Source organism: Pseudopipra pipra, chromosome 8, assembly GCF_036250125.1.
Source record: "Pseudopipra pipra isolate bDixPip1 chromosome 8, bDixPip1.hap1, whole genome shotgun sequence".
Lineage (NCBI taxonomy): Eukaryota > Metazoa > Chordata > Aves > Passeriformes > Pipridae > Pseudopipra > Pseudopipra pipra.
In genome coordinates this window covers 1,263,675-1,276,733 of record NC_087556.1, presented here as the reverse complement: position 1 = coordinate 1,276,733, position 13,059 = coordinate 1,263,675, and the positions used below count along the sequence as shown (strand labels likewise).

Sequence of the window (13,059 nt, the reverse complement as noted above, 5' to 3'; positions counted from 1 at the left end):
GAGAGAAGGGAAGATCCATCCTTCAGGGAACCTGCCACAGATCTCTTTCCTTGGAGATCATAGAATCATGGAATATCCTGAGCTGGAAGGGACCCACAGGGATTGAGTCCAATCCCTGGCCCTGCACAGACACCCCAACAGTCCCACCCTGTCCCTCAGAGCGTTGTTTAAACCCTCCTGGAGCTCTGGCAGCCTTGGGGCTGTGCCCACTGCCCTGGGGAGCCTGGTCAGTGCCAACCACCCTCTGGGGGAAGAACCTTTCCCTGAGATCCAACCTGACCCTGCCCTGGCACAGCTCCAGCCATTCCCTGGGTGCTGTCACTGTCACAGGGAGCAGAGATGGAGCTGCCCCTCCACTGCCCCTCAGGAGGAGCTTCAGACCCTGGTGAGGTCTGAGCTCAGTCTCCTCTAGGCTGGACAAGCCTCAGCCCCTCCTTGTGTGGCCCTTTCAAACCCTTTCCCCTCCTTGTGTCCTCCTCTGCACACTCTCTAGGAGAGCCTCAGATCTTGCTTATATTGTGGCACCCAAAACTGTCCCTGGGACTTAAGCTGAGGACACATTCAAAATTTCAGAAAGGTGGGAGAAACTGGACCTCCTGTGGAGGTCATCCCTGCTGTGAGCAGCACTCTGCAGCCTCCAGAGCTCCCGAGGCCCTTTCCAACCTGCACTACTCTAAGATTAATCCCTAAAGCACCACTTACCCAAAGCACACAGAGGGTAATTCAAACCTCCTGCTGTTCCTTTGTTCTCTGCCCTCTCTGCTCCTGTCTCATGCAATGGTTCAGTGGCTCACTGGAGAGTCGTGCTGGTTTGATTTCTATTTCAAAACAGAGAGTCAGTGAGACCTGCTCATACAGATAGCTCAGGTCCTTCTTTCTGTGCTGCTCTGCCCACAACACAACCCACTGCACTGCCCCAACACCAGTTCTCCCATTAGCCCATGACATGGCACCGAGCTTGGAGAGACCTTCTGTACTTCAAGGTGCCCAGGCAGAGCTCTGAGTGTCCCCTGGCTGTCCTGCTCAGATGAGATTGCACTTGCTGAAATTGCTCTTTGCATTGTGTCATTTGAAATCTATTAACTTCTGCCCTATCCCTTCCTTTTTTCCCTGAATAAAGAGTTCACAGTGACTTCATTTCTAAAGAATATGTTCGAAGAGTTCTCCTGCCCCGTTCCCATCTTGAAACTCCTCTAGAAGTTCAAACTGCTGGGAGCACTTTGTGCATCACTTAGGGATGAAAAGACAATCACTTGGTTTGTCACCTCTAACTTTAATCAACTGAGAATCCTTCTTCCACAGCCTGATCAAAATTCTGAATTCTGCCCATTCTCCTGTTGCTGGGAGCCTCCCTGCCCTGATGCTCCACCAGAAATCTGAATATATTCCTGCTTCCCTAGCAGAGTGCCCTGGCCTGCCCAGGCTGCTGCTCCATCCTCATCATCATTCCAGCAGCTCCACTGGATTTGTTTTCCCTGCTTCACATGTGGCATACCCTCCCTCTTCAGCTTTTCCAGAGGAACACCTCCATCTTCCCTGTCCTCCTGCCCCAAAGGTCCCACTGCAGCTCAAGCCACTCCTCAGCCAAGCACCACTTACTTTCAACCTGCAAATTTATACCCCAACTTTACTAAGATCTACTAAATTAGGCCCAGAATCAAGCTCTAAATAATTCTTTTTACAATTCCGGGTTTACATGAACTTTGCATTAATCCCCTCTCTCAAATTTCCTTGGGACTGGATGATTAATCCTCTTAAAACAGCTTTAAAAATCAGCAAAGACACAGAGCAAACCACCTCATCCCAAGAACAGTCTGAATTCACAGCTGTACTGAAGGCACAGAGAAAAATCTCAAGAGCAGGGACACCTTCCACTAGCCCAGGTTGCTCCAAGCCCTGTCCAACCTGGCCTTGGACACTTCCAGGGATGGGGCAGCCACAGCTTCTCTGGACTCATCCTGACCTCACCAACACGAAAAGAAATTAAGGAGGGGTTTTGGTGGAGCCTACACTTCTTATAGTGAAAGTAAAGCCTCTTGACAGGTTACCTGAGTTGGAAATAAAAGGTAAAACATACAATTCCCTATATACAGGCAGGATATGTGGCTTTTTTTCTGTTTGTTCGGGGGTTTTCCTAAATAAATCCGTTTCCTGGAGCTCCAGCCACAAATGCCTCAGTGTCTGAAAAAAAACATTCCTTATTTCAAGTGATAGAACATGTTTGGGGGCCAGCTTTTTTTCCAAATCAATACTGTAATACATCTTAAAGCTGGATTAGAACTGTCATATATTGTAAGCCTTGAATCCTCAGTGATACAGGTCCTTACACCAAACAAGATGCTCCTGACACATGATGAAAGGCTTAGTAATTAGCTTTTCTTAGCAATTAGAAAATTTTATTAATAGAAAATTGATTAATTCCAGTCTGATCTACTGGAAATCATAAATGCACATTAACAGCTGCTTGTGAAAGCATTAGGCCTCGGGTTTTTACTCCACAGTAAGAAGGTAATGGAGCTCCAGTCTCAGCTTTCCTTGTTTTTTCTCAAGTTCTTAACCTTTAATACTGGATGTGCATTAGAGACAGTTAGAGCAACAAAATTCCCTTCAGAAATTGCTGTGGCTGGGAATCAGTTGCAAGGCAATTTGCATGGCAATGCACTATTTCCTGCAGAGAAAAGGAAGATCAGAGAACTCGGAAACCCAGCTCCCCACCATGGCTGTGACAGAGCCTTTGTGTGCACACAGACACATTTCCTTGTACAATCAGAGAATATCCTGAGCTGGCAGAGATTATCCAGCCCAGCTCCTGGCCCTGCACAGACACCCCAACAATCCCACCCTGTCCCTCAGAGCGTTGTCCAAACCCTCCTGGAGCTCTGGCAGCCTTGGGGCTGTGCCCACTGCCCTGGGGAGCCTGGTCAGTGCCAACCACCCTCTGGGGGAAGAACCTTTCCCTGAGATCCAACCTGACCCTGCCCTGACACAGCTCCAGCCATTCCCTGGGTGCTGTCCCTGCTCACAGAGCAGAGATGGAGCTGCCCCTCAGGAGGAGCTGCAGCCCCGAGTGAGCTCTGCCCTCAGTCTCCTCCAGCTGAACACACCAAGTGTCCTCAGCCCCTCCTTATGTGACCCTTCCAGGCCCTTCACCCTCGTGTCCCTCCTTTGGACACTGTCCAGTGGCTCCGTCTCTCCCTTCCATTGTGTTCCCCCAAACTGCCCCAATGTTGCAGGTGAGGCCACCCCAGGGCAGAGCACAGCAGGACAATCCCCTCCCTGATGTCCTCAGCACAGGGTTGGCCTTTCTGGCTGCCAGGGCACTGCTCACTCAGGGTCAAGTTGCCATCGACCAGGACCTGCTGACAAAACCTGCTCTTCCTTGCTACAGTTCTTCAAGTATTCACCTCAAGAGACATTTGGCTCTACTTTCACAACACAAAAAGCACATCCAACGAAAATGTCAGGACACCTTCCCAGGAAACCTGTGCCTGGCAATGTGAGGCTGTGTCCGGCGTGGAGCTGGAGCACCTCTGGAGCTGCCAACACCATCTCTCAGCCAGTTGCACCTGCACAGGCTGTTACTGCAGTTCCCAGTTGCCAGCAACACTTCCAGGCTCATCCAGCACACACTTCTCCTACGTTGCTGGTAACGTTCCCGAGGGTACAAACAAAGCCTTCTGGCTCCGTGTATCTGGGGAGATTTCCAGCTCAGTTAAGAGAATTGCTTTAATGAGCTCCGGAGGTGATGACATGAGGCAAACTGGGAGGCTGTTACGCAATTTGTGGTGCAGATCTTCACGAATACTTTGGACAACTGAACTGAAGGCAGGCAGTAACAGCACTGCAAACCCTGCCCTGGACCAGCCGTGGAGCTCCTGATGTGGGAAGGAATATCAGCTCTAGATTCCACCCCCATGGACTAACACTGTGGCCACCCCACAGAAAGTCAGGGCAAAAGCAGACAACAGAAGCACAAGGGCCCAGTAGGACACTCCACCTGCTCCACTGTCTTTCCCATGCCAAGAGACCAGGGCAAGGGAGCACTCCCGGCCTCAGCAGCTCCACGGAGCACAGACAGAAAGGTAAAATTCCAGCAGCCAGCCTGCCCATGATCCCTGGGGAGCTGCCTACGGGAGGACCTCGTGACAGAGCCGACTTCATGACAATCCATATTCATGGCAACAGAAAGCGCAATCCACATAAACAGGCTTCTCCTGGGACACTCCTACCAAGTGTGCATTAATAAGCCTGCAAAAGTTTATCATTCAAATAAGCAGATGTGTTCCAAGGGACGCTCCCTGTAAAGGTTTCAAGTATTTATTCAATTAGACATGCTTATGTTCAAGCCATTTGCCATTAGTTTTGTCTTAAGCTTATTCCAAAGACAGGTCATTCAACACTCATTGCTCACTTCCCACCCAACGTTCCTGCAGCATTCCCAGGCATGTCTCACACTTGAGAACATCTCTGTTTTCCCTTGGATGGATCTATCTAGGGCAGCCTCAAGTATCCTTAAGGAACACCACACACATTCATGCAACTGAACTCAATGCAAGAACCCAAATGCTCTACTAAAACACCTACACGAGTTTGCAGCTTGGTGTTCCCTCACACAGCACTGAAAGAGCAGTGAGCATAAAACACATTAAACTCCACGGACAGAATTCCAGATGGACCAAGTGAGGCTTGTCCAACATGAGGTTTGAGCTCAACCAGGCTGCACCAAGCACTCAGAGTATTTAGTCCTTCTGGATGTATCCTGAAAGACAACCTAATCATACACGTCGGATCAGAGCATCAAAAGGCTCCAAGACTTGAGTCAACCCAGAGTTGAAAACCAAGATCAACTTCAAACATTTCAAAAGGGAATCAGCTCGTACTTTGCTGACCATCCCCTGAACAGCCCAGTGAGCCAGTACTAATAGCAAAAGCAAACCACAGTCCCCAGGCAAGGAAGGATTCACGGGTTTTCTGGGCATTAGCAGCTGAGACAAACCCCGGGAGGTGCTGCCTAAACACCCCTGAAGATGATTGGCACACATAATCATTTCTTAAAAAGTCCCCCACCATTTGTGCATTTTTCAAACGCTGACCTCAAGCCTTCATCTCCAAGAGATGTAAATACAAACATGTTCCTAGGGACTAATTTTAACCAGAGTTTGCCCAACAGGGGAGGAGCTGAGCTGCAGCATTTAATACCCCTGTTCACTTTGCACTTGCTTCCAGCAAACTGCCTGCGTGAAATTCATATCCTGTTTAATATCTGCAAATCCCTAAGCAGTCCAAGGCCAGGTCGTTGCTTCTGCTTCTTGTTTTTCGGGGACTAGAAGGGAAATTAAGGATTTCACGTGTGCAAGTCCCACCGGTGGCTTGGGGAGAAAACGCTCTGCTCCGTGGATGGGCACATGGAGGATGCCAGGGAAAGGCTGCCAGGTTTGCCACAGGGACAGGGAATCCACGAGGAAATCTAAATCAGATCTAAACACCTTGGAGTTTCCCTGCCTCCACAGGTTTATAACTTAATCAGTGTTTCAGGCCGCAGGTGAGCAGAGGGATGGCACTGAGAAGCCCTCAAGGATTTGCTCCATTCCCCTGGGATTACACAGCAAAGGACACCCACAGCAACTGAAAACTGTACTGCACCTGTTCTGCTGTCCCAGTTAACATTTGGAATTCATTACACTTCCAAGAGCTGTCCCCTAAACCTAAACTAAGCCAAGGCGGGTGACATCCCACCCCTGGAAGTGTCCAAGGCCAGGTTGGAGGGGGCTTGGAGCAACCTGGGATAATGGAAGGTGTCCCTACCCACGGCAGGGGGTGGAACTAGATGGGCTTTAAGGTCCCTTCCCATGCCAACCATTCCTTAATTTTGTGACCATCAGGTACTTACAGGGAGCACAGCAGAGCAGGAGCCAATGTGCTGTTTGCTGCTCTCGGTGCTTTTTAAAGATTACAAACAGAAGTGGCCACATCTTCACACCCAGAGCCAACTCCAGTGTGCAACTCTCCTACCCAGCTCTACAATATCCTGAGTTCTAGCAAAGCTTTTAGAGGAAGGAAAAACATGTGTGTAATTGGCTTATAAGGTCCCTGTGGGGTTAAGAAGAAGATGGGAAAAACCAAGAAATTCATGCCTTAGTGTGGAAGTCATTTTCATGCTCCACTTTTTCAGCTGTGGAATATTTCTTTTGGAAAACAGTCACTTACAAGTAAACTCTGGGGGATTTTTTTTTTTGCCCTTACAACAATAAATATTTCCTGTGAATTAGTCTTCTGAAAATCTCAACCGGTTTAGAGGTTCAGTTTCATCCAGATAAGCATCCAGGAGCTCAAGTGTGTATCAAGGCTCCTTTGATCTCCACACCAGACTAGGAAATCCTAGGAGAAAATGCTCTCTTGCAAGATTGCCGCTATTCCTAAATTTTTGCCAAGGTAGAAATAGTTTATTCCTTCAGTAGTTTTACTTCCAGCTTGGCTGCAAACGAGACGTACGAACAATTTAAAGGGAGGAATTCAACTAAGAGATCAGCTTGGATATACATGAATACACAGGGAAAACTCTCCAGAGGCCTGAGGCTTTCCAGAGTCTCTCAGAATTAAAAACTGGTGTGGGCTTATTAGAAATTAGAGGTGGTGGGCATTGAACAACTTAGCCATTGTTTGCACTGGACTGATCTTACTGAAAAAGCTGGCAAAAAATAGGGTTTAGAGATTTCTCTCAGTCCAGAGGCTGGTGACCTTGGAGAGACTCACATCAGACCAAGCAGGAGTGATAACTAAATATTTGATATTAAGCCCAGAGCCACCCTCAGGTCCTTCAACCCTGGCCACAGTGGGCTAAGCCAAGATGTTGTTCATCAGCCTTTCCCTACCCCTTGCAGAAAAGGCCGGGAAATGACAGACACCTTCCCTGCTGCACAGTCTGTGCTGCCAGGTTTCCACCTCCCCCTCCCAACGTGTGCTCCCGGTAACGAGCAACAGCGCAAAGGACCTGCTGGTTCTTCACTGCAGCAACAAACCCTCTAAAAGTAATGAAAGGGGAGAGCAGGGACCCAAATGTCATGTTTTATTAATGTCACCCACGGCCTCGGAAGGCCAGATACATGCTCTGAGTTGCAGGACTGAGGGTTTCTTAACAATGGAGAAGCTCCATCCATTTCAAAGCACAGAGGAAATTTGTATCAAGTCCTGTTCTCCAGGAAGGAAGAGGGAAGGCAATCCAATTATCTCCCCAGACAGGAGGAGGAGCTTTGTGTGAGTAACCAGCACCTCTGGACAGATGAGGGTATAAGGCACCAGCCAATGTTGGGTCCTGCTCATTTTCCATGCTGGGGCACTTCCCACACAGCTCAAACAGTGTACTGCTCTGGAAACACCAGCAACACCAACACAGGGTGTCTGACAGCTGGGAGAGCTGGGGGTCTTCAGCCTGGAGAAAAGAAGGCTCTGGGAAGACCTTGGAGCCCCTTCCAGGGCTGAGAAGTGGTTTATAAAACAGAAAGAGATGAACTTTTTATATGTTCAGACTGCGACAGCACACGGGGAAATGGCTTCCCACTGAAAGGGGAAATTTAGGGCAGAAGTTATGAAGAAATCCTTCCCTGTGAGGGTGGGGAGGCCCTGGCACAGGTTGCCCAGAGAAGCTGTGGCTGCCCCTGGATCCCTGGGAGTGTCCAAGGCCAGGTTGGACGGGGTTTGGATTAACCTGGGCTGGTGGGAGGTGTCCCTGCCCATGGAAGGGGTGGGGGGGATGAGATGAGCCTTAATTTCCCTTCCAACCCAAACCACTCTGGAATTCTGTGACTCTATAGTGTGGGATTCAGCACTTTGATTTGCACCAGATAATACCACAATCATCAGGTGTATCCTGAATGAGGAAACCCAAACCCAGCCTTGCCAGAAAACCACCTTCTCAGTGCTGCCTTGCAGGAATAGGACACAGTCAATATAAAGGGCTGATTTCCGATCTATTAAAAAATACATTTTTTTATCCTTTTCTACTATTATATACTGACTGTGGGTCAACACATGGGAAATGAAAGACATCTCAGCCAGTGGGTGTTATTGGGTGCCCTCCAGCAATGGCCTGGATACATCTCCTCACAGACGCAGCCACCAGACACCCAAACCTGCCAGATTAATCCATAAACTATTATCCCCACCGCTTTTCTTCCCTGAGAGCGCACTGTCCTTCTTCCAGGCTTCTGGAAAAGTTCACGATTAAAAAAAATATTGCTAACATTTTCGCTATTTAAACTGCCTGGTTGAAGCCGACAGCAGACACGCTGGGATCCCCTCAGGGCTCTGTGACCGGCCCGGGACCCCTCAGAGAAGGGGCCTGTAATGGCGCCTGCGACACAAAATGGCGCCCAGTGGGTTCCCCCCCCTCAAGCCGCCATTTTGTGAAGCGGGAGGCACTGAGCCCCAAAACGAGCATTTTAGGGGCCTCCTGCCAAACTCTGCAGGCTTTTTTATTATTATTTAGATAAAATAATCCCATTAGAGATGTATAAACACTGTTCCTTCGGGAGTTCAATGATTTAACAAAGCCCTCGTCGCTTTGAAATGGCTTTTTTGCACTGCTGTTGACAGCTGGGTTTTGCCTCATCTTTGGTGAACTCTATGACTGAACGGTGAGCCAGAAGGAGAAAAAAAAACCTAACTCACCTTGTTTTCTCTCAGTATTGGTGTGTCTGAGGCTGCCCGCTGGCATTGGTACTCGTAACACAGAGCAGAGAGATAGCGCCACTTCCCTCCCTCCATTTCAAGCTCTTATTTCAAACCTTCTTAATCACCAAAAATCCTGCTGTCCCACCTTCCCTGAGGCTGGAAGCACTTCAGCCAGCCTAGAAATCTCTTTGGCTGGCCAGAATGTTTAATCAGAAAGGAGCAGGAAACCACAGCAATAACCTGCAGGAGCCCACAAAGCCGTGACCGGACCAGGATGGAACTTCTCCCACCCGAGGGTCTGTGTCCTCCACTGCCACTGATGAGGGACAGCAGCAAAACAAACCCTTCTGCAACTTGGGCTTAATGTCTTGAGGTTTAACGCCCACAGCCAGTCATTAAATAACAACTTTAGGGGTTGAGATCTTGAGACAAAAATCCCGTCCTTGGAGGAACGTCCGACCCCCCTGAGCTACAACCCAGGAACTCATGGGGGAGAAGAGATGGAGGCCAGCCCTGCCCACAGCAAGGTTCAGTGTCTCTGTGTTCAGTAGGGGGCCCATGCTCATAAAATACACTTCTGGGAATAATTTAGCAAGCTTTAGACTTCAAAAAGTAAATGGTTTTTGCAAGTCCGGTGATTTCTGAATTCCTGCTCGTTTTCCAAGAAAAAAAAAATAATGCAGAAATGCTTTATGTTCACAGGTGAAAATATTAAAAATAAGTGCAAAGAATCATAGAATCACCAGTGTTGTAAAAGACCTCCAAGATCATCAAGTCCAGTCATCAACACAGCACCACCACTGTGTTCACCACTAAACCAAGTGCCACATCCACATGGGTTCTGAACACTTCCAGGGATGACGCTTCCCCGGGAAGTTTGAAGGTACTAGGGGAATAAATATGCCCATCTAGTTTCATTCATTTAAATATTGTTTACGTACTTGGAATACATCAGGAATTTTGAGTGAGTGTAGTAACTTGAGAAGGAGGTTTAGTGCTCACACTTCTTTTGGTGCCGTTTGCTCTACATCTGCCTATCAAAACTTACAAGGATACAGCACCCCAGATGTGCAGAAGCCTTTTGTTTAGTTAGCTTGAAAGTGGATTTGATGCAGTGGTATAATATTTCAGTTATGAAGGCTATTGGCTTCTTAGCACAAAGAAAAATCCAGAAATTATATGACATTCCTGCCTCTCTATGGCCCTTATGCCTAATGCTTGCAGGATTTATTAATCCCCTCGGGGCAATTTAAAGAACATAAACTAAATCCAAGTGTAGCGTTCACCTGGTGCCTATTTCTGGGTGTTTTAGATTTGGTATTTATTTCATTTAAGTCGTGACTAATTGCTAAGATGTTACACCAGCACATCCAATCTTTGTGTACAGAGAGGTATTTTCAGCTCTTCTCCAGCTGTGGCTCTTCTTGTATAGCCTGAATTTTGCAGCCCAAGATTGCAGCAAAATGCTCAAAGCAAAGGAAAAAAAATTTCACCTTCCCAGCAAATCCCCGGAAATAATCCCAGCAACATGTAAACTATACAAATGATCCATCCTTTTCTTGCTTATAAGACTCACTGGCATTTGGGAAGTTGGAAATCCAAGGGGAAGCTGAATTTGATTTTCATTAAGAGGTGCTGGCGCTGTCCACACAGATCTTTCTGACTATTGATCTGTTGTTTATATCTCCAGTGAAGTCTGTAGTAACTTAAGGGCTCCCCACTACCACCAGCAGAATGGGAATGTCTGATCTGACACTTAACCAATACTCACATTTCTCTCTGTACAATTGAAAAGGATTTCAAATTGCTTTTTCCCCCCCTCTGGGATACCAAACACTGCCTTAAGTCCTTCTATTTGTCATCCAGAGAAGCTGTGGCTGCCCCATCCCTGCAAGTGTTCAGCCCCAGGTTGGATGGGGCTTGGAGCAGCCTGGTCTAGTGGAAAAGTGTCCCTGCCCACGGCAGGGGGTGGAACAAGACGGTGTTTAAGGGCCCTTACAAACCATTCTATGATTCTGTTGTGGTTAGAGCAGCTTTTTTTTTTTTAGTTCAGTACAGCTCCTACAGCTCTGGACCAAACCCAAAACTTCACCTAATCTGCACTTTTAGACTTATTAACCTATTCAACTGCTTAGTCTTATAAGTAGGACTTCTGCTGGTATCAAAGGGCATGTTCTGAATGGAAAAGTTCTACGCTTGACAAAAAAATCACTTCTCCATTGCAGATGAAATTCAGTTTTCCTGTCTCAGCAAGCACACGGTGAGAGCAGAAGGCCGTGGTGGCAGCACTGGTTTAACCCACTCACAGCACGGATGCCCAAAGCACAAGTATTCTCCACATCAAATGGTAGATCAGCAGCAGGTCTAAGGTCCAAAGCAAAACTAGCCCTTTTGTCCCAAATCTAACAGTTTTCCCACATCCAAAGGAGGGCTACAAAGAGGGTGAAGGATCTAGAGGGAAAGCAGCTGAGGTCTCTTGGTATGTTCAGCAGGAGAAGAGGAGAATGACATCAGACCTCACCAGGGTCTGCAGCTCCTCCCGAGGGGCAGCTCTGATTTCTGCTCCCTGTGACAGTGACAGGACTCAGGGAACGGCTGGAGCTGTGCCAGGGCAGAGTCAGGTTGGATCTCAGGGAAAGGTTCTTCCCCCAGAGGGTGGTTGGCACTGCCCAGGCTCCCCAGGGCAGTGGGCACAGCCCCAAGGCTGCCAGAGCTCCAGGAGGGTTTGGACAACACTCTGAGGGACAGGATGGGATTGCTGAGGTGTCTGTGCAGGGCCAGGGTTTGGACTGGATGATCCCTGCGGGTCCCTTCCAGCTCGGGGTATTCTATGATGTCCTCCAACCAACATGACCAAATTCCTTCTACTGCTCTGAGAATGACCGTCCTAAAAGCAGGAATAGAAATGTCTTGGGTCCTGAGAAGAAAGAAGGGCACCATGGGGAGCAGCCTCATTCAGAGCCCCATCCTGGCCCTGCCGAGGAGGTGGCAGAGCAGGGCAACAATCCTTTGAAATCTCTTGGATTTGGAGCCTGTCAGGCAGGAGCACTGCCGGAAAAAACTATTTGAAACGTTGGCTTTAATAGGTGAAACAGATGCCAGCTTGCCTAAAAATGCAAATGAAACTCGTCTCTGGATTTCACAGGGAGCTGCTTCAGCTCTGTTGAGAGACTTAGATATCAAGTCTACTTTCTTCATGAGCTCCAGCCCCGTGTCTGCTCCCCAACCATGGCTGGAGTGCAGCTGACACTGCCAGGACAAAGGGACAGCAAAACACCGGCATTTATCCATCAGAAAATGCACCCGGCCCACAGAGAAGGCACAGCCCTGGGAAATAATTTTACGATCCAGGGGGGTCACGCTGTCTGGAATACTACAAAAACATATTTCATCTTCTGGGAGCTGATGAACACGGAATATAAAGCACCTCTGCGGATTTTCAATTCAGAAACAGAGTTGGAAGCTTATAAATGCTGCTCTGGCCGCAGCACCCGCCGCTTAAATCTTTATAAGCCAGAAGCTGATCTGGAGCTCTCACAAAACAAAGGACCTTGTCTTGCATAAAACCATCTTGGGCCAAATCCCATCTCGGTTGCGGTGGCGGAGTCTCACTGACACAGCAGGTGAACTGGTCTGGCAACGTGGCAGATTTAAAAGCTCTCACCAATGAAAGAGCAGAAGATGTCACAGACCTCACTAATTTCAAGGATTCCAAACAGATCCCAGGCGTCTCCTGTACCTAAAGGGGGCTTACAAGAGGGCTGGAGAGGGACTTTTCACAAGGGCATGGAGTGATAGGACAAGGGGGAGTGGCCTTAAGATGAAGGAGGGCACGTTTAGATCAGATGCTGGGAAGGAATTTTTCCCTGTCAGGGTGGTGAGGCCTTGGCACAGGTTGCCCAGAGGAGCTGTGGCTGCCCCCTGTATTCCAGCTTGGACAGAGCTTGGAGCAATCTGGACCTATGAAGGGTGTCCCTGCCCATGGCAGGGAGTGGAACAAGACAAACTTCAAGGTCCTTTCCAACCTAAACCACTTCATGACTCCTTGATTCTATGTTATTAGGAAGCTCTAAAGCCTCACAAAAAAGTTTAGGAGTGCTCCTGAAAGGATTCTCCTGGAGAATAAAATGCAGTGCCAAGTGTTTCCCATCGTGCGTGTCATATCACGGCAATCACACCAACAGAAAGGGGAATCTCCCCTTCTAAAACCTCCAATCAGGAGCACCTGCTCCAATTCCATGAAAATTAAACATTATGCCAGCAGTCCTTGCCATTGGAGCTATGCAGATGTTAACACTGCAAACCTCAGACTTCCTATAACGTCCTGGAACCTATGGATCGGTCCTGCCTGAACGAGCCTCACCAGAGGGTCAGACCCCAACTATGAGC

General features: G+C 48.3%; 1 protein-coding gene across 4 annotated transcripts in view; it reads right to left on the bottom strand.

Annotated features, from left to right (window-relative positions):
- Positions 1–13,059, bottom strand: part of PRKG1 (protein kinase cGMP-dependent 1) — a 387,732-nt gene that overhangs the window by 269,910 nt on the left and 104,763 nt on the right. Inside the window, exon 1 of one of the 4 annotated variants that reach the window (XM_064662175.1) lies at positions 8,668–8,688. The exons of the other annotated variants lie outside the window; for them this stretch is intronic. The gene's annotated coding sequence lies outside the window, so the exon portion shown is untranslated. Of the gene's footprint in view, positions 1–8,667; positions 8,689–13,059 lie in introns of those variants that run through there. 4 annotated transcript variants of the gene reach the window in all.